The sequence below is a fragment of the Myotis daubentonii genome, chromosome 6 (assembly GCF_963259705.1).
Source record: "Myotis daubentonii chromosome 6, mMyoDau2.1, whole genome shotgun sequence".
NCBI classification, from domain to species: Eukaryota; Metazoa; Chordata; class Mammalia; order Chiroptera; family Vespertilionidae; genus Myotis; species Myotis daubentonii.
Genome location: NC_081845.1, coordinates 88,509,847 through 88,535,821, shown reverse-complemented (window position 1 = coordinate 88,535,821; position 25,975 = coordinate 88,509,847). Strand labels below are relative to the sequence as shown.

Here is a 25,975-nt window from a genome sequence, read left to right as displayed (position 1 = left end):
CGTCAATGTGGGAACCACCCCACAGAGGTGGGAGTAAAGGCAGGGGAGAGGAAAGCAGAGGCAGGGAAGGAGTTCAGAGATGGAGGCACAGAGAAGAAAGGAGACAGCCAGCAGAGATGAGGGAGGAAGCACCGGGAGGGCAGAGGGAGACACAGAGGCAGAGGTTAAAGGCCTGAGAAGCAGCAGAAATTAAACAAAGGGACCCTCCCTCCTGCCTCCCGCCCCAGCCCAGCTTCTGCCATGTCTGCTGCAAATATCCCCGAGGCTCCTGGGAAGGGGAGGGAGTGAGAGTCAGGCCCTGGGCCAGGCCACCTGAAGCTCGATCCCCCCTTGTCCTGTCCTTGGAGGCTCATCAACATTGACAAAGCCTCCTCTCAGGGTCCTGAGCTGTACTCAGGGGTCCCTGAACCACAGACAAGGCCCTGACCTCAGGCCAGATGGCCGTCATGCCTGGGGAGGAGAAGGTGTGCGGGACAAAGTGGGAGCCGGGTGATGTTGAAGACTAGAGGGTGATTCTGCTTCCCAGAAGGAAGGACGGCCCTCCAGCACAGCCACAGCCGTCCGGGGCATCTGATGGGACCTGCAGAAAGAGGTGCTCTGGCCGGGGAGGCCTCCAAGGGCCCCTCCACCTCAGGGGAGGGCCTGATGAGCAGCGGTCTCCCCACAGTGGGACCCTCCACGGTAACCTGGGCCAGTCCTACCTGGACGCCAACCCTGATCTCTGAGCCCTCGTTCAGGTATCACACCTGTGCTGTTTCCAGAGAGGATGCTATGTTACCCATAAACCCTCCTGCAGGAATACACATTGCCCTCAGCTGAGGGTGCCCTGTCCCCCTCTGCAGCCTTCACAGAGCCCCCTGCTCCCAGGGGCCCTCCGTTCTCCTGGCTCTGCTATTCAAGGGCTCCATCAGCAGCCGTCAACTCCTCAAACCCAGAGCCAAGCAGCTTAATTGAGACCTCAACTATGAAATTCCAGGGCTGAGAACTTCCACCAGGGAAGCCCGCATCAGGGAGGGGAGCTGACAGGCAGGTATTGACATCCCGTCAGCACAGCCTGGGAGCTCTGCCTCCCTCCTCACCTGCCCAGCTGCTCTGCTGGGGACACCAAATGGAGAGCCCTTCGTCCCCCCCCCACCTCACCCTGAGCCCATAGCTGCAGAGCTAGGGGCAAAAGGGGCAGGATCCAGCCTGAGCCTGGGACATTGGGGAACCCTGACATGAGAAGCAGAACAGCCGAGACTCATAGAGGCTGTGTCTTGGCCAAGGTCACACAGCTGAGCGGGTAGGGTGGGGCAGTTGGGACTTGAACACCAGCTAATAGTTCTACAGTCTGGGCTTGCTCCTCACCACAGGACAGCCATGGGCATTGTTCCTTGTCTCTGAAAGCCATCTGCCTGCGGCCTGTCAGCCACCTCCTTCCCTGGATCAGCGTTCAGCGGCCCCTGTGCCTCACACTCCTCCACCAGCAGGTCTCGGGCTTGCGGGCAATCTCTGGGCAGAGCCGCAGGAGCCCTCTGTGGCCAGTGCTACGGGCCCACTTCTTTCCCCTCGGGGTCACATTGCAAGTTAGAGAGGCGGGAGCCACCACACCCAGAACAGGAGCAAAGGCCCAGGGCGGCTGGGGGCCAGGCTGTCAGTGCCCTGTGCCCGCCATTTCACTGAGTCCCGCAGCAACTTCCTGAGGTGGCCCCTGATGGGCTCCTCCTCCTGCAGACGGAACGGACTCTGGGGTCAGGAAGCAACATAACTGGCAGAGCTGGCGCTCAAGCCCAGGCAGCCTGGCTCTTGTCCACTGAGTCACCGCACTCTGCCCCTCACTGGGCACGAGCAATGTGAGAGCAGGTCCCTTGGGGATGGGGATGGGCCAGGTGTTTATTGAACCCCTGTTATGTGACAAGGTTTCCACATTCTGTTGCATTTATTGTTCACAACAACCTCAGGACCCAGGAGGTGATCCGCGGGCCCAGAAATCATCTCACTGTTTAAACCATCTTCTCTTAGGAAGCAGGGCCTGATACTACTACTACTACTACTACTAATACCAATACTAATACCAACACCAATACCAGTTCTAATATCAATACTAATACTAATGCTAATACTAATACCAACACCAATACCAATACCAATTCTAATATCAATACTAATACTAATGCTAATAGCAATACCAATACTAATACCAACACCAGCACCAATACCAATATCATTTCTAATACTAATACCAATACCAATACTAATGAAGAGGAGTAATTAACACTGAGGCCTGACTCTGTGCCAGGCAATTGTCTGAGATCTTTAAGAGGATTGATACTCATTTCATCCTCCCTACAGTGGTTGGGGAGGTCGTCCTGTTACTATCCTCTCCCTTTTACAGATAAAGAACCTGGACAGAAAGGCTACGCGTCTGCCTAGTGGCACTCCAGTAAGTGGCAGAGCTGGGATCTGGGCAGGCAGCCTGCCCCCAGCACCTCTGCTCCCGACTGCTGTGCCAGGCAGCCACCGCCCTGTTCTCTGCCTCCACAGGTGACTGCGAGGGGCTCTGCCTGGCCTCTCCGCCCCCTGCCTCCCAGTCAGGGAAAGCATGCCGTGATGGAGCACAGCTGGGCTGTGCCACCAATGCTGGTGTGAGAGGGCTGACCCTTGGCACCCGGGTGAAGGGTCAGGCTTGGAAAAGCCTCACACAAGAATTGGCCTGAGAAGAAAGCTGCTCCTGGTTCCTGTGTGTGTGTGTGTGTGTGTGTGTGTGTGTGTGTGTGTGCGCGCACGCGCACACGCTCACGCTTGCTTACAGGAGAGTGGCAGCCAGATGGCTCACTACAGCCTCTGGCAGTCATGTTTGCCTTCACCAATAAGGGCACTAACCAGTGATGACAGGTGCCACGTGCTAACCTTGTGCTCTGAAGTTTACATGCTTTCCTCTCCCGACAACCCTGAGGAGGGACTTGTTACCATTTAGGGGAGGAAGGAGCTCAGCAGCTCTCAGTCTCTGGGGGCCCTGGTGGAGCTGAGGCAGCTCTGGATCCACTAGATCTCAGAGCCCACACACCTAGAAGCAAGACTGCCCCCTCCTCCAGGCAGCAGAAAGAACGCACTGCACGAGAGAGCCGTGTGAAACGGGCACTACTCAGACTCCAGGACCGACCACAACTCATCTCCTGCCCATGGGGTCTTGTCCACCCCCTCATGGGTGCCACTGGACCAACCACTGAATCCCAGGCCAGGTCTGGATCCTGGATCGACCTTCCTTCCCACCCACATCCCCCCGGCTCCCTGGCTGACAGTCCCCCTCTGGGCTTCTCCACACTCACACTTTGGCTCAGGCCTCACGTCTCTGGTCTGGATGAATGCAGCAGCCTCCCAGCCAGCTTCGCCGCCTCTGGCTGTGCTCAGCACCATCTCCTCCAGAGAGCTGCATCTGACTGAAGCGCTCCTCCGGCCGTGCCCCTCGCCCACGGAGACCCCCTCCAAGGGCTGCCCATGACCTCGAAGGCACAGCCCAAGCCCCTGAGCTGAGCTCCCACACCTGGCTTCCCATCATATTCTTTAGGGAAACATTGCAGATCGGTCAGGCTTTTCAGGGCAGGAGGCCCATTCCCAGAGGGATGCTAAGACTTTACTCACAAGAGGGCTCATTACCAAGGGGTGGGTGGGGTGGGGGATCACGAGGGAATGTGCAATAACTCATGGTTGGCAGCAGCCAAGCTGTTACCCTCTCTAGGCCCAAGCATAGCAGGGGAGGTCACCCAACCCAGAAAAGAGAGAGAATCATGCAGCCCCATTATACTCAGTGCAGCCCACAGCCAGATGCTGGTCCATGAGCTGTTATTTCCTGGTTCATGAACAGACAGGACAGAAATGGAGAGTAAGCACTGGGGAAGGGTCACCGCAAGTTGGCACTGATGGTGACAGCCAAGTGCACGACCCCTTTCCCTGGTAGTTTATTTCTATTATTTCCTACAAGAAATAATAGATAGTTTCTATTATTTCCTACAAGAAATAAACAATAGTTTATTTCTATTATTTCCTGGACGGGGGAGGCAGCTCCAGCCCTTCACTGTGAGCAGCTGGAACAGCACCTCTCTGGGCAGCGTTTCTCGGCCAGGGCACGATTGGTACCTCGGCTGAGTGATTCTTGGTCTTGGCGGCTGTCCTGTGCACTGGAGAATGTCTCAGCATCCCGGCCCCGCCCCACAGGAGGCCAGTAGCATCTCCAGTTGTGACAACCAGAGGTGTGTCGAGGCACTGCCCCATGTCGTCTGGGGGAGAATCACCCCTGTCAGGACACATTGGGGAATTTAAACCAGGGGCAGGGGCAGCCAGGGGCAACCTCAGAGCAAGGGAACCAGACCAAGAGTACCCTGACCCCACCCTCTTCCCTCCGCCCAATGCTCTGCTCCTGTCCCCAGGGCTGAACCCAGCCAGAAGCCAGAGTTTATGGCTGCACACTGGTCAGCCTCCCAGGGCACCCAGCAGGGTGAAGGAGGGGAGTGGACAGAGAGGCAAGCGATGATTTCTGGCACCACCGCTGTCACAGACTCAAATCATGAGAGGCCCCTTCCCGTCATACAAAGGAGTGACATTTCTGTTAGCGGAAACCATGAATTGCTATTTTAAGTTGAGTTGCTCCGATGTGTTAAATTTAATTAAGCTCACATGCTCTAAAACACAATTTAAAACTGCAACCCCAAGACTTGCCCAGGGAAAACAACACGAGCGTAAGAGGCTGCTTCTGAGTGGCTTTTTCCCCCCGCCCCCCCACCCCCCGCCCGCCGCCCCTATTAATGTTCATTTGGCATTTCTTCATTCGATTTAACACTAGCAAACACATCTACAGATGAGATCTACAGCTGATACCAGAGGTTTAAGAAGAAATCACAGCATCCAGGCTATTCTACTGCTTGCTCTCAGACCCGGCTTCCTTTCGCCTGCCCCATCCTCCTGATAAGGCACTACATTTCCCAGGCCCCCTTGCCTGTGCCCAGGCTCCTTTGCCCTCAGGCTTCCAGATAGAGTTGGCCAGTGGAAGTCCAGGAGGAAGACTGGAGGAGGGTAGGAAGAGGGGGCGGGGTTCCCTGCTGGCTCCTGAAACTGCTCTGTGATCCCAGTTTCCGGGGTTCTCCCTCCTTCCAAATGGATTTGGAGCTCAGGCTCTGGTCACACCATCTCCTCCATGTCCCTCCATCCTCAGCGGGAGTGGTGGGTGTTGGTGGCTTTGGGCTGCAGTGATGTCCTCAGTGCCTCACTGTCCCCCTGGCTGACCCCTCAGCAATTCCATCCCCCATACAATCCAACCCCCGCACTGAGTCCCCCCTTAGATGTAGAGGGTCCTTTTATCCTGACTGCATCCTGGGTGACACAGGAGATAAACGTTACAGGACAAGAATATTCTACCTATTGCCCTAGCCAGGTCGCTCAGTGGTTAGAGCATCAGCCTCAGAGCTCAGGGTCTGGGGTTTGATTCCAGTCAAAGCATGTACTTCCGTTGTGGGTTTGATCCCCACCCTCAGTTGGGGCACGTGAGGGAGGCGGCCAATCAATGTGTCTCTCTCTCCCTCTGCCCCCCCACCCCACCTTCCCTCCCTTCTACTCTGTGTGAAAATCAGTGGGAAAAATATCCTTGGGTGAGGATTAAAAGAAAAAGAAGACTCTGCTACCTGTTAATTTATCCTCTTCTCCCCACACTCTGGGAAAAGACTGGCGTCACTTCCTGTCAGCAGCCGCACATCGCGGCCTAACCTGGAGGCCTTAGAAAGCAGGCTGACGCCCTCTCTGAATCCCTCCTCACTCCCCAAACCATCTCTGGAGCCTTTGCAGGAGCAGCCCCTCTTCCTGGAAACCTCTGATCTCTCCTCCACCTGGTGACCTCATCCCTCCTTCGAGGCCTGATCCCGCCCAGACCTGCTCCTGCTCTCTCCTCCCACAGCCATTGCCTTTGGCGGGGCCCTGTCCATGTGGTGTCTCCCATGAGGCCACGCTCTGCGTCTTATTCATCCTTGTTTCTCCACTGCCAATCATGATGTCTGACTAGGAGTCGCCGCTGAGCAAATATTTACCCTGCGGTTGCGCAGTGAATGGAGAGCGCTGTGTTAGACCTGAAGGCCTATACAAGTGTGAGAGGTCCTCATTTCAGCACGATGGCTGGCTAACGGTGACTCCCAGGCACCGCTGTGCGGAGGTATCCCCGAGTTCACTGCAGGGGCTCCTGACAACATTTACGGATGTGATGGGGGTGTGTGGGGTGTGTGAGTGTGGGTGTGTAGATGAATGTGTGTGTATGTGGCACAGTGTGCGGCGGTATGTCTGTGTGTCTAAGTATCATTTGAGAGCTGAGCGTGTGTGTGTGTGTGTGTGTGTGTGTGTGTGTGTGAGTGTGTGTGTGTGTGTGTGTGTGTGTGAGAGAGAGAGAGAGAGAGAGAGAGAGAGAGAGAGAGAGAGAGAATGGATGTTGTGTTCACTTATATATGGTTGGGAAGGCTCGGACCACAGGCAATGCTAGTCCCTGCTCTGCCCCTCTCCCACCCAATCCCCTACCCTGCCCCCCAGGCTCCCATGCCTCTCCTGACACTTCTGAGGTGCCTCCCCTTGTGACCTCTTCCAGAGACACCTGCAGGCCAAGCCTGCTCCTTCCTAATTGCTACCATTAAAGGCGGTTGGGGCTCCCGGAATGGGAACAGGAGAGGTTCTAGGAGTGGCCACCCGAAGCCTGTGAGCTGACTCCCAAGTCCACTCTCCCCTCTCCTGGGCTCACTCAGACCACATTCCCAGGCTCCCTTGCAGGTCGGGGTGCCCAAGTGCTGACTCCCGGCAAGTGGATGAGGTGGCAGCAGTGTGTGCGACCTCGGGCCAGGCCTTCAGAGAGAGGGAGCGCCTGCCTCTCCTCCTCCTTGCCCCCTGCTGGCTGCACCCTGGGCGTGTGACCCCCTGACCACGCAGAGGACAAGGCCAGGGGGGTGGAAGCCTGGCGCCCGCGTCTCAGTGAGGAAGGCGGGTGTCCTGCTGGCTCCTAGGACCAGGACTCGATTCGGTTGTGCTTCAGCCTTCATGCGCTCACAGCCATTAGCCTCTTCTGACTCACAGCCCCTGCAGATAAGACAGGGAACCCGAGGGGTTTGATACACGAGGGGAGTGACAGATAGGGGCCGATGAGTGTGTATTAGTGGAAGAAATGGATGCCTACACAAGAAACGTAGTCAGCAAATGCCACCTCTGTCATCTCAGCTCCCACCCCTCAGCTGCCCCAGCACAGCCACTTTGCAGGGGCCCTCCCCTGCCCTCCCCATCAGGGACGCACCAGAGCTGCCCACTGCCCAGGCCCGAATTTGGAGAAGGCCCGTCCAGCTCCACCCACCCCCACCCCCACTTCCCCGGCTCTGCACCCTCATTACTGGCTCTTCAAGACGCTCAGTCCTGCCAAGCTCTTCATGAGATCTCAGGGCACATGAAAGGGCCTCGTTAGACCCAGGCACGGCCCAGGCTGGCCAGCCTGCCCTTCTCCTGAGAGCCCCGGAGGGCCTGCTCTTCCCTCAGGCTGCAGACGTGGCCGGTCTGCCTTGCACACAGTTTATTGAGCTCTTCCCCTGTGCTGAGTGCTTGACCCACAGGCCTCTTTGCTTCTGCACCCTGTCTCTGAGGTAGGAATAATGACCCCACTTTACAGAGGAAGAAACTGAGGCCAAGTCAGGTGGCTCACGGGCTCCAGTTCATGCTGGAACAGGGCTGAGCTAATGCTGAAAACCAGGTCTGCTAGGCGCGGAGCTGGGTCTCCCCCAGACTGGACTGCCTTGGACTGAATGGAGAGGAATCCGGTTTTAGCAGGAAGCAGGTCTCAGCGTTAGGCTAACTGTTTGATGGGACTACAAATATTTATCTTCCTGCGATGACAGCTAAGATGTATTGAACTCTTACTATGTCAAGCAGCTTTGAGTAATCTGCATGTATCCACTAACTTAATCCTCACGGCAAATCTACCAGGGCTGACCTCGCCCCGCCAGCAAGCAGAGGAGCCACACTCAGCACGTGGAGATGCGGAGGCAGCGCCCAGCACCCCTCCCACAGGCCCAGGCCAGGCCTGCAGAGGAGCTCACTCATGGGAGGGGTGCTGTATGAAGGAGAGGGCGCTCCTGAGCCAAAGGAAACACACCTCTGATCCTGGAGGTCCAGGCCTCGGGCCTTGAGGCTGGCAACCCTGAGCCACCTAGACACGGGACGTGGGCAGCACCGGTCCAGGCTGTGCAGGACGGCATCGCGGCTTCACCCCCACAGCAGGACATGCTTTCTGCCCCGTGTGGGTGCAGAAGTCTCCCTCAGAAGACACGTGGCAACAGTGTTAGGGAATCCCTGGCTCACAGAAGACAGGAAGTCAGGCCTCAGGGAGCCACACCGCCAGGCTGCCCCGATCACCTCCCAGTGAGGATTCCCTGATGACAGGTGAGGAAGTGCCTGCAGAGGCACTGCCTGTGCTCCTGCCTCAGGCTGTGACAGATCCGGTGGCCTTGGGGGTGGGGGGTGGGGGAGGGGGTTGGGAAATGGCCAGCCCTGTGTGACTGAGACAACAGTGTGGCTCCTGCATGGAGGGGATAATGCCAGGGGGTCAGAGCGTGCGTGCTGGCACTGACCGTAGGGTTCAAGGCCCAGAACACTCACTTACCAGCTGTGTGACCTTGCAAGCCACGTGGTCTCTCTGTAAGGGGAAGAGGTGACGGGCTTCCCTCACAGTCGGTGCCTGGTCCACAGTGAGTGCTGTGTGTGCCAGTGACTGTGAGTGTGGAGTCACCTCGTCCCAACGAGCAGACAGTAGTCCAGAGGCGTGAGGGTAAATAGGATTTTAACTAGCCAGGCGGGCACACAGGTGCCTGCCCAGCTCAGGGCAGCTGGCTGTGACCTGGCTGTGTATCTGGGCCGAGGCTGCAGCCCCGGCCTCCCCAGCCCAGGTGCTGCCCTGCCTGACTCACCAGGACATCCTCTGGCTCTTTCCATTCTCTCTGCCACCTCCATTTACAGAGCACAGGGCGATGGGCTGCGAGGGCCCGCCAGTCCCTCCCTAACAGGCTCCTCTGGCTGTCAGCACGCCACCTGCCTCCAGGGGCCCGCCAGGCAGCCCACCCCAGCTGCACACACCCCTCCTGGCTCAGAATCCCCACTCACATGGGGCGGTGGTGACAGCTGCTGCCTCCTCCAACTCCCCAACCCAACCCCATGGGGACGCCCAGAACAAGGTGTTTCTTTCTTTAACACGTGTCGGTGATTCCCACATTGCGCGCAGCAGCTCTCTCACCCCACTGCGAGCCTTCAGTTCTCCCCAGTTACCGTTCGCATCCCCCCCATCGTTCCTTAGGCTCAGCTCCCAGCCTGTGTCTCCTCTCATCACACACCAGTGTGTCTTTGGCCCTCCTTTCTGAGGAGGTCTGAGCACAGAGAACTGAGTCAGACCCCACATTCCCCAAGCAGACATCACATTTCCGGTGAGGCCCGCGGGAAGCTGCATCCCATCTGGGCTTCCACTGAGGGAGTGGGCTGTCAATGGACATGCCCTGGGGTTGCTGTTCAGCCTTTGCAACCACTCTGTTCCTTGAGTGACATTTCTACCACAGCAGGCAGAGAGACTCAGGGGAGCTCCCCACCCCAGGCAACTTGCTCTCTCTCTCTCTCTCTCTCTCTCTCTCTCTCTCTCTCTCTCCCTCTCTCTCTCCCCCTCCCTCCCTCCTTCTCTGTCTCTCCTTATCCAAGTTTTTATGAATGTGGAACTTTTCTCTGTATTTAACTGTCTTTAGCTCCCAGTCCCCAAGAACTGGGTCTGCAGGTCTCAGGGGAAGTGAGTGAGCTTTGCAATCAAACAAATCTCTCTGAAGGCTGGTTCTGCCCCGACAGCCCGCGTGCCTCGGGATCATTCTCCTTCTCTCTGAACCTCAGTTTGCTCACCTGTAAAATGGGGACAGCAGTGCCAACCTCCTAGGCTGAGTGTGAGAAATAGGTATAGTGGGGTGGACACGGCGGCCCCTTCTGTTCCCCTCCCAGGCCCACTTGGTGCCCCGACGACTATGATGATGACAATGAGAGTTGTCATTTCTCTCCTTGAGGAGCTGAGAAAAGCCTGCTCGATAACAACTCATCACTTACAGAAAAAATGCAGACGGTGTCAGACCAATTACACTGCCCGTCGTCGGAAACTGAGGAGGATGCAGAATAAAGATTCCCCACCAGCCGCGTCCAGAACACACAGAGCCCGAGTCCCTGAACCCAATGACGAACCTAACCAGCCAGCTCTCCCCAGTCGGCAGATCCATGATGCCGTGAGGGCGCCACCCAGGGGCAAACTCACCTGCAGCACCAACCTCCTCAAAATGCTCTCCCAGCTGCACACACACTCACATGAGAACAACACAGAGAGCACAGGGCCCCGCACGTGGATCACAAGCAAAGTCCAGGAGCGTCCATATCCCATAATGCCGCGTTCTGACGCACGTCACAGCATTTGGAAAACTGGAGGACGTTGTGTGAAGTGACATAAGACAGACACAAAAGGACACGCGCTGTACATCTCCACTTACTGCCATACAAGGCACCAGGGGTCATATTCATAGAGACAGAAAGGAGGGGGCTGGGGAGGGGGAGGGGAGTTTCAGTTTGGGAGGATGAGAAAGTCGTGGAGATGGATGGTGGTGGTGGTGCCTAACAATGTGAATGAACTTAATGCCACTGAAACACACACTTAAAAATGGTTAAAACAGTAAAATTTATGTTCTGTACATTTTAGCACAACTTTCAAAATGGCAAAACAAAAAATTCATCACAAAGCAAATTCTGCCAGGCGGGCAGGACGGGCAGAGGCTGCTGGAAACCCATTTGTGGCTCCGTCACCCTCGGCAGGGGCTTCTTGGTCCTGCTGCCTGTGGGCTGGGTTGGGCCTGTCAGACTGGGGCTGCGAGGCAGCATTGGGGAGGCACGGGGGGCAGGGAGGGTGGCCCCTGGCCATATGCCTGTCCTCTTGGCTGAAGAACAGGGCAGTTCCGGAGCAGAGCGTGGCACGAGTCACATGCTCGGGCAAAGAGGTTGCGGGAAATAAAGCGTGGGGGTTCGCAGCATCCGCGTGGTGCCAGCTGGGCCTGGGTTCAAATTCTGCTCTGCCCATGACCAGCTGTGTGGCCTGGGACAGAATACTCAGCCCTCTCTGCCTCAGTTACTAGGAACTCTAGGACCTACGTGTAGGACTGTTGCCAGGATTATGAGGGAAAGTGTGTTAGACACTTGGCACAGTGCTTGGCAATCAGTGAGAGAGCACTAGGTTTTGTTTCAGTGACAACGGTAGAGTCACCGATGACCCCTATAGAAGAAACCAGCCAGGAGGAAATGAAGTCTTCGCTCATTTCAAGGACGCGTTTTGGGGGCCTGCCTTTTCCCGCAGTCATAATCCCCTCCTCCGTCAAATCAGAAGCGCCCTGAAGAAATGAATGGGGGCAACCCCGGGTTGAATTTGTGCCATGGTGACACAAGCTTACGGACTGTGCGATGTAGGTAAGTCACCGTGCATCTCTGGCCCTCACTCAGTTTTCTCGCCTGCAGAATGGGTTAATAATATCGACCACAGGGCATCCTTAGGGAAATGAAATACGATACTTGTTCCGTCATGAGTTCAGAGCTTACGGCATGTTTATGCAAGAGAAAGCAGCCATGATGATGCTTGATTTGGTGTCTGAAAGACCAGGTTCAAATCCGGGCCCACCGTCGGCCAGCTGAGCCATTTTGAACAGGGAGATGGCCTTCTCGGATTCTCAGCTCTCTCATCTGTCCAATGGGAGTGATGACACTGCTGCCCAGTCCACAGACTGGGTGGGAAAACCTGCACCGTGTCTCCTTGGACGCGGTGTGGAGGCAAAGCATTCACCGGTGGGAACTGTCATCTTTCATAACGGGGCACTCAGCACGCGCATGGATGAGGGACCGAGACACTGACGGGCACTTCCCTGAGGGCTGCTCCACGCCTCACATCTGGAGGCGGGACCCCCGGGGAGTGCCTGCTGACGCCTGGTGCGCTGAGCAGGTCATTTGCCTGTCGCCTCACCAGCAGACAGAGCCCTTCCCGCCAGTGGTCAGAAGGTGCCCGCTCAGCACTTCTCTGGGCCGTGCTTCTGCGGATCCTCCCTGGACACCAGGGCCTCCCCGAGCCGCTGGCCAGGAAGGGACGAATCTGGGCCGGGGACAGGAATGACCTCGGTGAGAGGCCTCGGGTGGGCAGCGGGGAGGCTGCTCTGTCCCACCAAGTCAGGGCTCTGACCCGATCCCAACCCTGGAGCCTGAGGGAGGGAGGACGGCGGAGCAGAGCTGTGCCCACCCTCCAAATATCCTCAGGTCCAAGCTGAAGGGACAAGGCTTCGGGCCTGGCTCTGTCCCAGACTTGCTGTGGCCGTGGGCCAATCACTTCCTTCTCCATGCTTCTGTGCCCAATTCTGACATCCGAGAATGCCACCAAAGCATCACCCAAAGGCGGGGGTGACAGGAGCAAGGGGGTGCAGCAACAGGGCAGGCGGGGGACACAGCCAGCAAAGGGTTGAGGGAGTTGGGGCAGCGGGTCCCCAGCCCTCAGAGCACACAGGATCTGGCACCAGAGTGACCTGGGCTCTGGGCTCAACTCCTGACACGCAAGTTCCTGGTCTCGCCTGCATGACTCAATTTCCCATGGATTCAAGTCTCATTTGTAAAAGCAGTTTGCAAACCTAACTTCCAGACGCGTGTGAGGATTAGGAATGATGCCCACGGAGCCCTGGCATGTGACATAGGCCCAATAAGTCACAGCTGTACAGCAGGTCATTGCAGAATGCCGCTTCCTCTAACACTGCGCTCTAACGTTCATGAGGTGCTGCAGGGACTTAACTCTTTATTTATATCCGCTCGCCTGTGGGGAAATTGGATTGTTATGCATCATTTCACTCGTTGCAGAACCCATCGACAACGTTAAGCGAGGGCTTACTGTACATGGTGAATGTTTACCGACTTTATCACCTATCATCTGCCTGCCTGTCTGCCTGCCTGTCTGTCTGTCTATTGGTCATCTATCCATCATTATCATCATCTTTTTAGTAGGGAACACTAACACCATCCAACCCCCATCTCCTGGCAAGATCTCCTGCAGGGCCGGGAGGAGGGTGTTGGCCGGAGGCTGTGAGTGTACGCAAGCCCTGTAATGAGGGGAGCATCTGAACGAGTCCGTGTGCTGGAGAAAACGTCCTTGCAGGGGCCTGCACGGCTGTGATCAGCCCCCCACCCCCGCCCCATCTCCTAGACTGCCCCTCGCCCTCTCTGCTGCAGCCACCCTGGCCCTTGCTGCTCCTTAGACACACTCCAGCTTGGGGCCTCGCCTTGGCTGTCCCCTCTGCCTCGAATGCCCTCTCCACAGAGCTCTGCTTGGCTCACCTCCTTCAAGTCTTTGCCAAGTCTCCCCTCAGTGAGGCCTGCCCAGCCCACTGTGTAAAACTGCCATTTGCCCGCCACCCCGAGCCTGACCCCCGCTGCTGTGCCTTGTTGCACGGGCGTATGCCTCCCCACCCCTCTGTAATTTACTCACTCATCGGGCCCGCGCCCGTTTCCCACAGGACGAGGTTCTCCACGTTGTTCTGTTCACGGATGCGTCCCAAGCTCCCAGAATGGCAGCACTTGCTCATTTTGCAGCATATCTGCCTCTGGTTTCACATTTCTAACGTGGAGACGAGAATAGAAGCCATCCACTCCACCGAGTTGCTGGGCAGATTAAGCGAATGAATACTGAGAGCGCCGAGAACGGTGCCTGGCACCCAGGTCCATACTGTTGGCTGTTACTACCCGCCCCCCCCCCCCAAGCCTGGCGTAGGGATTCAGTGCGTGATCCGTGGGGAGGCCCAGCACCGGCCGGTCAGGCGGGTGGCAGTGCCTCATAAACACATCTCACCTCACTGCCACCCCAGCCCCTCAGTTCCTGGGAAGGAACATGCCCTGACCTCCCCAGTCCTGGAACCCATCTTCCTGGATGCCCTTGGGGTTAGGAAGTTGGTAACAGGACATGTATTACTTTTTTTAAAAATCAGGAGGCCCAGTCAGCGTGGCTCAGTGGTTGAGCCTCGACCTATGAACCAGGAGGTCACGGTTTGATTCCCTGTCAGGGCACATGCCCAGGTTGTGGGCTCCATCTCCATCAATCATTCTCTCTCATCATTAATGTTTCTATCTCTCTTTCCCTTTCCCTTCCTCCCTGAAATCAATAAATATATATTTTTAAAAAATCAGGGAGGAAGCAAGCCCCCAGCCTGCTCCACCCAGGGCTGCACAGCTTCCTGGTCCTCTAGGTAGTTAATGGAACATGACCCTGACCGATAAACATATTCTTTAGGGGGCGGTGGGTGGGTGGGTTGAGATCATTGCAGCTTGGACTGCGCAGGGCTGAGCTCTGGCCTGGGACTCCAGTGCCTGATTCTCCCCCCAGCTCTGCAGCTTCCAACACCAACAGGCTGTATGACCTGGCGCAAGTCCTGTCCCCGTCTGGGTCCCTGCTCTTCCTGGGTAAGGGGCTGGGATCAGTCCATTCTAAGTTTTCTCCAGGCTCATCCATTCATCCACGAAGTCTCCATGGAGCCCTTCTTGTGTCTCAGTGCTGCCTTAGGTATGGGACACAGCAATGACCATGAGATGCAAGTCCCTGCCCCGTGAGCTGACCTTTCTGGGGAGAGTGGGGGACAGCAAATGAGAACCACATCAGTAAATTATGAAGTATGTGGAAAAGCGGGGCGCGCTACGGACAAAGGAAAAAGCATCACAGGGTGAGAGAGGGTGAACGTGCTGAGGCGTAGGAGGGCAGGCCCAGCTCTAAGTGGGGTGGTCGGGGGTAACCTCATTAAAAGGGCGACTTATTTATTTATTTATTATTTTTTAAATCCTCACCCAAGTATGTTTTATATTGACTTTAGAGAGAAGAAGGGGGAGAGGGAAGGAGGAGGGAGGGAGAGAGAGAGAGAGAGAGAGAGAAGGAAATATGGATGTGAGAGAGAAACATCGATTAGTTGCCTCCTTTATACATCCTGAGCAGGGATCAAACCCTCACCCTAGTATGTGCCCTGAATGGGAACCGAACCTGCAATCTTTTGGTACGATGACACTCTAACCAACTGAGCCACCCGGCCAGGCTAAAAGGGCGACATTTGAGGTGAGGGCCTACATTCTAGGAACCTGTGACTCTCAGTGACTCCTGTCCCATTCCAGAGAGAGCACCGTGGGGGCCGGGGAGTCCCGGGGCCTTCCTTCGCTGCGTCCTGAGCACCCTGATCCCCGCTGCCCAGCAGGTGATGGACGGAAGACAGATCAGCCACGCTCCCTGCGTGGGGAGTGATCTGCCGCTGTCCTTATTCCCACGCCGACATTTCACGGCTCCCGGGGCTCTGATGGAAGAAATATGACCTCTTATTCTTCACTTTACTTAAGACTCAAGGTCAACGGCCCAGCTATGATCTATCAGCTGCTCCCTCCACCGGACATCCATGAGCCAGGGAGCCCGGTGGCTGTCAGAGATTCAGGTGCCACCCTCCAGCCCTGCTCACCTGCCTGCCCCTCGGCATTGGGCCTGGGATCTGCTGGCCCGGCAGTGAAGGTCACGGTGGCCCTGGGGAATGGTGACTCAGTGAGGGCAGAGACCAAGACATACATTTCTCCTCTCTCCCCTGAACACGCCCCATCTCTGGGATTGAACCCATGACCCAGGTTTCATTTCAGTCCCGGGAGCAGGCAGCCGTGGGGAGGCTGGGCAGCTAGGTTTTAAATGGCAGTGTGTAAATTAGAATGCCCAGCGCATGGCCATCAGTTTTCTCAGCGTGGGGAAGGGATGAAAGACACGTGTCAGCCCGCCCACCTCCATGGAGTCCCGCAGGCTCGCAGGCAGCCGAGCCTGCTGCTTTCAGAGAAGCCGTGGATTTGCTCCTCAGACGTTGCCTGCACTGCCGGGAGGTTCTCCCACTGTCCACTGCGACCCCTCCCCACGCACCCACTGTTTCCTCTTGCTCCCCTTTCCGTGTGGGCTGGTTCCCACTTCTGTGTCCTTACGGGGGTTCTGAGTGACAGTGGCTGACCGTGTGGGTTCCTTAATAGACAAGGCAGCTGGGAAGGGACAGGCGGCATCTCTCTCCTCTCCATGTTGGGAGGAAGAGGAGTAGTCAAGAGCTCTCTCTGGAGCACAGCGAGCCTGGGTTTGGGATCTGGTCCTGCCACTTCCAAGCTGGAAGGCCTTGTGTAGCTGACCCACCTTCCTAAACCCAGAGATTCCTACCCTGTAGAGAGGGCTTAAGAGTAACAGCTGCCTCCCCAGGGTGTGTGTGTGGCTGGTGCCCTGGGAAAACGCACAGGAAGCACTCAGATGCTAAGGTACATGACCAGTGTGTCAAGGTGCTGACCCTGGAGCCAGCCAGCCTGGCTTCAAATCCCAGGCAGGACACCCCGGGCAGGCCACGTAACCAGTTTGCACCTCAGTTTTCTCATCCCTAAAATCAAAATAATAACTGCACCTTCTTGATCAGGATGCGGTAAGAATTAAATGAGTTAATAAATGGCAGCCACTCAGCGTAGAGCCTGACACGTGCTAACTTCTCAGAAAGACTGGCTCTTATCGGCATCCTCCTTAGGGTAGGAGAAACCCCTGCATTCACCTGGCTCTTTGACCTAATTCCCATCCACTGGTTAGTGATTTATAATCCATTTACTTTCAGCCAAAGATAGGAAGTGACTTGCAACATACAAACCTGTATAAAATGAGACAAGTTTTTAAAATGTTATATGACAGATCACACACACACACAAAGAATAAAGAAAGAAGAAAGTGTGAACTAAAGGCGCTGGGCCCCAGGCTGGTTAGTTGTGACATCCACGCGCTCAGTTCAGTTATAACTCCCACCTGCCCGCTAGGCTGCTACGCACGCAGTCTTGCCACTCCATCTAGGGAGCAGTGGAGGCAGGAGGCGTGATGGCCTTAGAGCAGTGGTTCTCAACCTTCCTAATGCCGTGACCCTTTACAGATTGAACATAATTAAAGCATAGTGATTAATCATAAAACAATATGTAATCATATATGTGTTTTCCGATGGTCTTAGGCGACCCCTGTGAAAGGGTCATTCGACCCCCAAAGGGGTCGCGACCCAAAGGTTGAGAACCGCTGCCTTAGAGCCATGCGAAGGGGCCACTTTGCTAGAGGCACACAGTCTTTGCGGGACTTGAACCCTGGGATGGCAGAGTGGACTGAGCTGCCTTCAGCTAAAGGGCCCCCTCTGCCCAGGAGGGACGGCCTCAGGCCACTTTGCTTTGGCCAGGCCATACCCAGCACACTGTCCACTGATGGACCCCACACGCGCAGAGGGATGGCAAGCCTGGCACATCTGAGGCACCGGGCCAGGAGATGCACCATAGGACACACCCTTTTCTGCTCCAGAGACAAGCATAGTAGCCCTGTGCATGCAGCGCCATCACATCTCTCCACTGATTAAGCTCCTTCTCTACCTTCCGAGTCACCTCCTCCAGGAAGGCTTCCCTGATCTTCTGGTCTAGGTCAGGCCCCAGGACCTCTCTCTCTCTCTCTCCCTCTCTCTCACTCTCTCTCTCTCTCTCTCTCTCTCTCACACACACACACACACACACACACCACTTATCACAGCTGCAGGTACTGAATCGTTCACTAGTCAAGCACATAGCCCTTTAAAGTCTGCCTCCCCGGGAAATGGGAGCTGCAGGAGGCCAGGCATGTCCTGGTCAGGGCCATCTTCCCTGAGTGGCCCCGCCCTGATATTATAAACATAAAATAAATACCTCCTGAATGATTAAAGGTGAAAGGCAAGAATGGAGGAAGGCAGGAAGGGAGGATGTTGAATATGGAAAAAATATATAGCGTTAGATGAGCCATGAGAATCATCTGCAAAAATTACATGGCCACACTGTGGGAGAAGAATTTGGCTTCTCCCTGAAGAGAGGGAAGGCAGAACTGAAGGGAGGGGGTGGGGCCAGAGGGATCTGGGCTCTGTGATAAGGAAACCTTCTCAGCCGGAGCACCCAGCATGGTGTAGGCTCTGGGAAAACAGGAGGGGGAGGGTCTTGTGTCTGGAAGTTATCTCCACATGGGGCCAGTCGGCATCGCAGGGAAGGCAAGCGTGGGGGTGATGGGTAAGAGGTGTGTGGGCATCATAAGACTCACAAAGAAAGGAGAGGGCGGGCCTGGGTGACCTGGACCTGTCGCTTTCTCACTCTTGATCTTTTTTTCAATCTGAGAGAGTAGCAAGAAGTGGGCCCATTTTAAAGGTCGAAGAACAGAGTCCAAGAGCGTTGTGATGAGTGAAATAGCTGGACTGGTCCCCAGACCTTGGCTTCCCCTCCCTCTCCCTGAGCTCTCTCAAGCCCTTGGCCACGTCAACACAGGGGAACTGGGCTTGGAGACAGACTTACGGCCCCTTCCTAACCCCCCCCCCCCCCGACTTGGGGACCTTCCTTATGTGCTCCATCATGTATACCCTCTGTTGGACAGTCCCAGAGGAAACCACTTCGGCAGCTCCCTGGTCTCTACCCATGACAGATGCAAAGAACTGCACCTGTAATGGTAGAATCTCAGGCCCTCTAATCCTCCGGGAAGGAAGTACTAGGGCTGGAGTCCTGGCCCACGGGCCCCTCTAGGCAGGATGGGGGAGAGCGGGTGTGGGTGTGAACCTGGGCCTGGGTGCTTTCCCAGCACCAGGGAGGCAGCTGCCACCCACTCACACTGGCCGCACGACAAGCATCCTTCCAGGCCCTGCCGAGCCACCCCAGGAATTTTAAATGTCCCCCTTGTTCCACTCAGACCTTGTTTTGAGTGACAGTCAAAGCCGCCTGGAGAGCAGCCGTTGGCACTGTCTCACACACAGTGGCATTTGAAGGGCGGGAAAAATCTCTGTGTTCAATGCCAGCTGCCGCCACCGTCTCAGCTTCTAGGTCCTGCCTCCATGCCAGGGCAGCTTTGTCACCTGCCTGCCCACTCACACCCAGAGAGAGAGAGAGAGAGAGAGAGAGAGAGAGAGAGAGAGAGACAGAGAGAGAGAGACAGAGAGAGAGACAGAGAGAGAGAGACAGAGAGAGACAGAGAGACAGAGAGACAGAGAGACAGAGACTGCAGGTCACCAAGCCCACGACCACCAGCCACTCTCACACCCACTGCCACCTCCGTCGTCATGGCCACGGGCAGCAAACACACTGAGAGTCACAGGGGAAGAAAACACCGCAGTACATGTCTAATGAGCTCATTAAACAAGAGCATAAATAACTGCTCCCATCAGAGTAAGAGGGCCTGGGGCAGAGTGTGGGCGCTGACTGAGGAGCGGGGCCTTGATGGGTGGCAGGTGCTGCGCTGAGAGGGAGATGGGGCTGCTCTCCACTCCTGACTGTGGGCTGTGGGCTGTGGGCTTCTCGAGCCAGACAGATGCAGGCCCAAACATTCTGCCGGCAAAACCATCACAGGCTGCTTTGATCTTTACCTGAGTCCTGCCTGCTCCTCACAGGCCCTGCCCTGACCTCCTTCTGCTCCTGCTCTCATAATGAGCCTGAGGGGAAAAGATTAGAGGGGCCTTCTCCCACTTTATGGATGTGGACAGGAAGGAGCAGGAGGGTCCCCATAGGTAAGACCCCTGCAACCCCCTGTAACTGGTCTCCCTGCTTCCACTTCTCTGCCCCTGCAGTCCATTCTTCATCCAGAGCCAGAATCTTCCTTTTGAGCACATCCTGCCACTCTCCTGTGTTCAACCTCCTACTAGCCCCCATTTCATTCAGGATAAAATCCAAGGCCTCCTCATGGCCTACAGGACCCTGCACGATCCAGCCCTGTCCATTATTCTACCCTCATTTCCTGGTAATTTTCCTCCAGATGCACTGGATTCCTTGCTGCTTCTCCAACAAGAGCAGCCTGTGTCTACCCCAGGGCCTTTGCACATGCTTCTTCCCCTGCCTGGCTCTTTCTTTCATTCCATCCAATGTCACTCCTCAGAGGGACCATCCCTGAGCTCAGATATAAAACAGTAGACCTCCCCTCCCCCGAGTCTCTGTCTCCTTACACTATTTGTTATACGTAGTGTACATTTTAAAATGAGAAACCCTCTCCCTAGTAAGAATGGAAGCTCCTTGAAGTCAAGGGCTTTGCCTATCTTATTCTAACCCTAGGGTCTGGACCAGAGCCTATCCCAAAGCAAACACTCAATACATATTTGTTGACTGGGTAAATGAAAACCTAGCTACCAGAAGTCAAAGTGTGGTCGGCGCCTAAGAGCATCCGGTTCCAAATCCAGAGTTTTTTCCTCCACAGATGATGCCTGCCCTCAGAACTCGACCCTGACGCCCCACGGCCGCAGAGGGAAGCCTGAGGTCAGGACGGAGCACTGGCTGCCAGCTCCAGTCCCAACACCTCCAAGCTGTGGGGCCTCCTGAGTCATGGCCCCCACCCCCACCCCCATGGCTCAGAGTCCATATCTGTTGAGAGGCAATACCACACCTCACAGGGTTGACTTGCCAACTAGGAGAACACACAGAACGCTTTTAAAGCAATAACTGAGGTGTAGGAAGGGCTCTGTGAGTATAGCTATTTAATTTGACATTCAAAACCACCCACAGGCTGCCCTCGCCCATCCTCTCTGAGCAAGATTCCTATCATTTCCCTAGACCAGAGGTTCTCAAAGTGTGGTCCCCAGGCAGACAGCATCTGCTCAGCGATGAGAACAGCAGCAACTCAGACCCCATGCCACACAGACAGAGCCAGAAACCCAGGCATCTGTGCGCTAACAAGTCCGCCAGGTTGCAGGTCATGCTCAGGCCTGAGCACCTCACCCGAGAGGTAGCCTTTCCACCAGGTAAGCCAGGTGTGGGAGACAGCTGGTGGGCCTGCTTCTTCACTCCCTGTAATAAAACGGTACCAGATGCCATAAAGGGGCCTGATGGGGTGAGAGGTACATGCCCTGCCCCTTAACTTCGGGCTTGGCCATGCCACTTACCTGGGCAACTGGGAGTTAGCGACATGATGCCAGTAGTGGCCTGGCATTGGCTTGTTCAGTTGGGCTCACCCTCCTACATTCCTGCTGTCACCAATGGAAGAACATACTCCGCATAGCCACGCCCCTCTGTCTAGGCTCGGAATGAGAAGCACAGACAAGATCTAAACCGACCTGGAGCCTGGAGCCCAGAGCCCAGCCCAGCCCAGCCCAACCCAGCCCAATTGAGTCCAGTTGAACTCCAACCAACCTACAGACCCACAAATAAGAAAATTAAATATCAGTGGCTGTGAGCTACCTAGATCTCGAGGTTGCTTGTCATGCAGCATTATTGTGGCAGGTCCCGACCAGGCCTGTTCCTTTCTGCCTCTGTCTCTTTCTTCTGCCCAATGCAGCCACCTCTTCCTCTGCTTTCCAAACCCCACCAGCACGCAGGACACAGCTTACAGTCCACCCGACCTGGGCCAGGAAGCCCCAGAGCATACCCCTCCTGCCCAGGCCTGTGAATTAGCTTCACTCAGCCTATGAAAAAGCTCACCCAAGTGGAGTTCACCAAGCAATTCATTTACATTTTAACCTTTTAGATGGCTAATTACTCAACTGAAAAGCCCTTTAACTTACTACCATCACTAGCTAATTAGCTAGTTAGAGGTTAAGTGTTAAATAGTTCCCTGTGATGTTTAATTTCCGACCACTTATCTTCTTTTCCATGCATTGGAAGTTGCTGCCCACATCTGGATCCGTTCTCCCACCCACAGCATCAGCCCCGCAGCCACAGAGCACGTCGGAGCCCATCCCCGCAGCCCGCCCCAGTCGAAATAGCTCTCCTTTGTAAATAGTTAATGAGCGCATCCATCCATATCGCACTTCTCCGTGGCCCGGCTCTCACCCTGGGCTCGCCCATCCCTCTGTGGTTTTGTGCGAATCTGCCCGCCTACCCCTGACCCCGGAGACAATGAAGATGATGGACTTTAATTGACTTCACGTCCTGAACCCTTCTGTCACCCACCGGGTGCCCAGTCCCATCGCAGGCTTAATTGGCAACAACTAACACATCCCTCTTGGCTGCTCTGTGTCTCCGGAGGTGAGAACAGAGCCCTGGGTGAGGCAGAGGAGCATCCTGGACAGGCGTCCTTCCCCGCTGGCCTCGGCGCCAGGCTGGGACTGTGCGGCAGGTGCCAAGAAACGTTATGACTGATGCTTTTGCCACAGCTCAGTGGTGGCTGCACACCCCCAACACCCATCCTCCTCCCCTACCTTCCAGCGGAGCACTGATTGTACCTGGGGAGGCAACACGCCTGGACAAACGACCCCGTCTCAGCCTCCAGTGCAGCTGGAGGAAGTGCAGGGAGAGGGAAGTGGACCCTGGGAGGCACCTGAAGGGCTGGCCCCTCTGGGAGGGCGGGCCTGGTTCAGCCTGGGTTCCCCAGAGGCAGACCTTGAGACGAGGATTCCAGGACCAGTGGTTGATGTGGGAGGTGGACTCAGGACCCGCTGGTAAGAGCATGGGGATGGAAACCCATACCGGCTGCTTTGCTAAGCCAGTTGCCATTGTGGGCAAATGGAGTTCAATTCCCCTGGGACGCTCTGGGAGACAGCACAGAACATGGCTCATTGTCCTCCTCTTTCTTCCCCGCAAGGGGAGGAAGCGGGAGTATTAACCCTCCATCTTCCTCTGTCATAGGCTGGGGCTGCTCCTGGGGACATCAAGTCCTCCTGTGGGCTGGGCAACCCAGAAAACGTCCCCGACTGGGAGTAGTGAGCCCCACTTAACGACGGTGCAGTTGACCTGCAGAAGGAGCCTCGGTCCCTGAAGTCCACAGAGAAATCATACCAGCCCTGAATTACCTCCCTCTGGGGTTGTGTCACATGACAGAAACCCAGCCCCAGACGTGGCTACAGTTTGTAGTCAGATCTCTGCTGCTAGAAACACCTCACACGTTATAGGCAGGACAGTCATCATTACCCCCATTCTGCAGGTAAGAAGCCTGAGGCTCAGAGACGCAAAGGACAGGGAGGTAACAGCAGCTCCTGTCTGGAGCCCCTGATTCCATCCTCCTTGTACAGGTCTGCCTTGGAGCTACTGTGGGCTTGGTTCCAGACCATTGCAATAAACTGAGTTGCACGGGTTTTTTTGGTTGGACTCAACATCTTCCAAACTTCTCTGACTGTTAATATTTCTGCCTCTTCCCATGATTCACACATGGGCTCAGTGGCATCTAGAATGGTAATTTCTTCCAGAGGTTTTCAATTTACTTTGCTCAGATCCATCAGAGGAATCACTATCTGTGGCAGCTGTAGCCGTACGAAATGTATTTCTTAAATAAGAAGACTTGAAAATCAAAATTACTCCTTGATCCATAGGCTGCGGAATGGATGTTGTGTTAGCAGGCATGAAAACAACATTCATCTCATTGAACATCTCCATCGGAGCTCTTGGCTGCATTGTCAATGAGCAGTAATATTTTGCAAGGAATCTTTTTTTCTGAGTACTAGGTCTCCACAGTGGGCTTAAAATATTCAGGAAACCATGTTGTAAAAAGATGTGCTGTCATCCAGGCTTTGTTGTGCCATCTATAGAGCATAGGCAGAGTAGATTTAGCATAATTCTAAGGGCCCTATGGATTTCAGATGGTCAATGAGTATTGGCTTCAACTTAAAGTCAGCAGGTGCATTAGTCTCTAACAAGAGAGTCAGCCTGTCCTTTGAAGCTTTGAGGCCCGGCATGGACCTCTCCTCTCTGGCTAGGAAAGTCCCAGATGGAAGTCCAGTAGTACTGGGGTTCTTGTTTCAGCATCTAAGAAGGGTTCAGCAATCTGGAGAAGGCTGTGAGTAGATTAAATAGGTTTCCAGAGATGAAATATAATTTTGAAAGGCATTTGGGGGTCAGAGGAGCTTAGCTTAAAGGAAACTAGGATCTAATTTTTAAGGTCTAAGTTCTCAGGTCTCCTCCTCCCAGGACCCCATGCTTTTTATTAACACAAATTGTCCTGAGGCGAGGTGGAGATATACACTTCAAAGGGTATACACAAGCATTGTCAGAATGGGGGAATTAGCCTACAGCTGTTCAGGTGTTTGGCCAGTAGGAGGCAATAACATGCAGATTAAGATGCCCTTTAGCTGTCTGGCAGCCAAGCAATCATTTTAATGTATCCTATTCAGGTTTGGGGAAATGCCTTCAGCCATTCCCAACAGGTGACTACATGAGCGACTCAACCCTGTTGAGTCCCCAAGTTCCATCAACCTTTTGATGAAACTCTTGCAATTATGACATGATGCTGGAATTGGTTTCCAGCACAATAGAAGGCTGGTTCGTCTACATTGGAAACCTGTGGTTTCGTGTAGCCACTTCATTGATTATCTTAGCCGGATCTTCTGGATGACTTGCTGCAGCTTCTACATCAGCACTTGCTGCTTCTCCTTGCACTTTTATGTAATGGAGATGGCTCTTTCCTTAAACCAACCCCTGCCAGCTTCAGACTTTCCTTCTGCAGCTGCCTCACCCACCTCAGCCCTCATAGAATTGAGGAGAGTTAGGGCCTTGCTCTCCGAATTAGCCTTTGGCTTGAGGGAATGTTGTGGCTGGTGTATGTGATCTTCTCTCCAGACCACTAAGAAGTTCTCCATCTGAGCAGTAAGGCTGTGTCACTTGCTTACTGTTCACTGGAGCCGCACCTTCAGTTTCCTTCAAGAGCTTGCCCTTTGCATTCACAACTTGGCTAATTGGTGCAGAGGCCTAGCTTTGGGCCTGTCTTGGCTTTTGACACGCCTCCCCCACTCAGCTTACTTATTTCTGGCCTTTGGTTTAAAGTGAGAGACATGTGACTTTTTCATTTGAACACTTAGAGGCCATTGTAAGGATATTAATTGGCCTAATTAATAATAATCAATATAACTGAGTCTCAGGGATTAGGGAGGCCGGAGGGAAAGGAAAGAGATGGGTGAACAGCTGGTTGATGGCATAGTCAGAACACACACATTTATTGACTAAACTTGCCATCTTTTATGGGTGCGGTTTGTGGTGCCCCAACACAATTATGATAGTAACATCGAAGATCACTGATCACAGATTGCGATAACATATAATAATAATGAAAATGCTGAAATACTGTGAGAATTACCAACATGTGACACCGAGACAGGAAGGGAGCAGATGCTGGTGGAAAACCTGCGCCTATGGACTTGCTCGAGGCAGGGTTGCCACAGACCTTCCACCTGTGGAAAGCGCAGTGTCTGCAAAGCACAATGAAACCATGCCGTAGCCTTCACCCAGGCTCAGCTGGGCATAAGGAAAATGGCTCCCGCAAATAAATGCACAAGATGCTTTTGTTTCCCACACTTTATCTCTTGGGAATTATCCCCACTGGGAGGGGTTTTATTTCAATGCCGCCGATGGCGCAAAGTCTCAGAGAGGTAAGGGGGCTAGTGCATGGTACAGCGGGACTAGAATCCAGACCTCCGGCTTCTCCCCTCACCAGAAGTCCAGAGACCAAACCCCAGCTGTGGGATGTGCAGGGTCCGCCCACCAGTGCTCCCACATACCTGCCTCCACTGGTGTGTGGTACAGTGGCATGATGTTGAGTGCGCGCTAGAATCCCTGGTGCTCCAGCGGGTGCCACCCTAGGCTGGTCGGGGTCTGCCGGAGGGAGCACATAGATCTCCAGGGATTGCAGTGGGAAACTGCAAAGCTAGGCTGGGAAATGCTGGGCTGGTGGGAAATACCGGGCTTGGTCTCAGAGCCTGGCTTCAGACCTTGCCCACCCAGATCCACTTGAGCTCTACTGAGGCTGGCAGGAGCTGGCTGTCCGGAACATGCTCGGAAAAGGCTAGTTGCCAGAGGGTGTTTGCTGTCATTCTGATGGCCGCCACCACGAGCCCGGACGCCCAAATCCCAGACACTCCTCCCCCAGGCCCCTCTCTGTAAACCTTCCTTGGTGTTTTTCTGGTTTGAAACAAACACTATCCCCACCCCACCTGCACAC

The 25,975-nt window shown here is 54.9% G+C and overlaps 1 protein-coding gene across 1 annotated transcript in view; it reads right to left on the bottom strand.

Moving 5' to 3' along the window:
* LRFN2 (leucine rich repeat and fibronectin type III domain containing 2) overlaps window positions 1-25,975 on the bottom strand; it is a 184,872-nt gene that overhangs the window by 3,732 nt on the left and 155,165 nt on the right. The window lies entirely within an intron of this gene.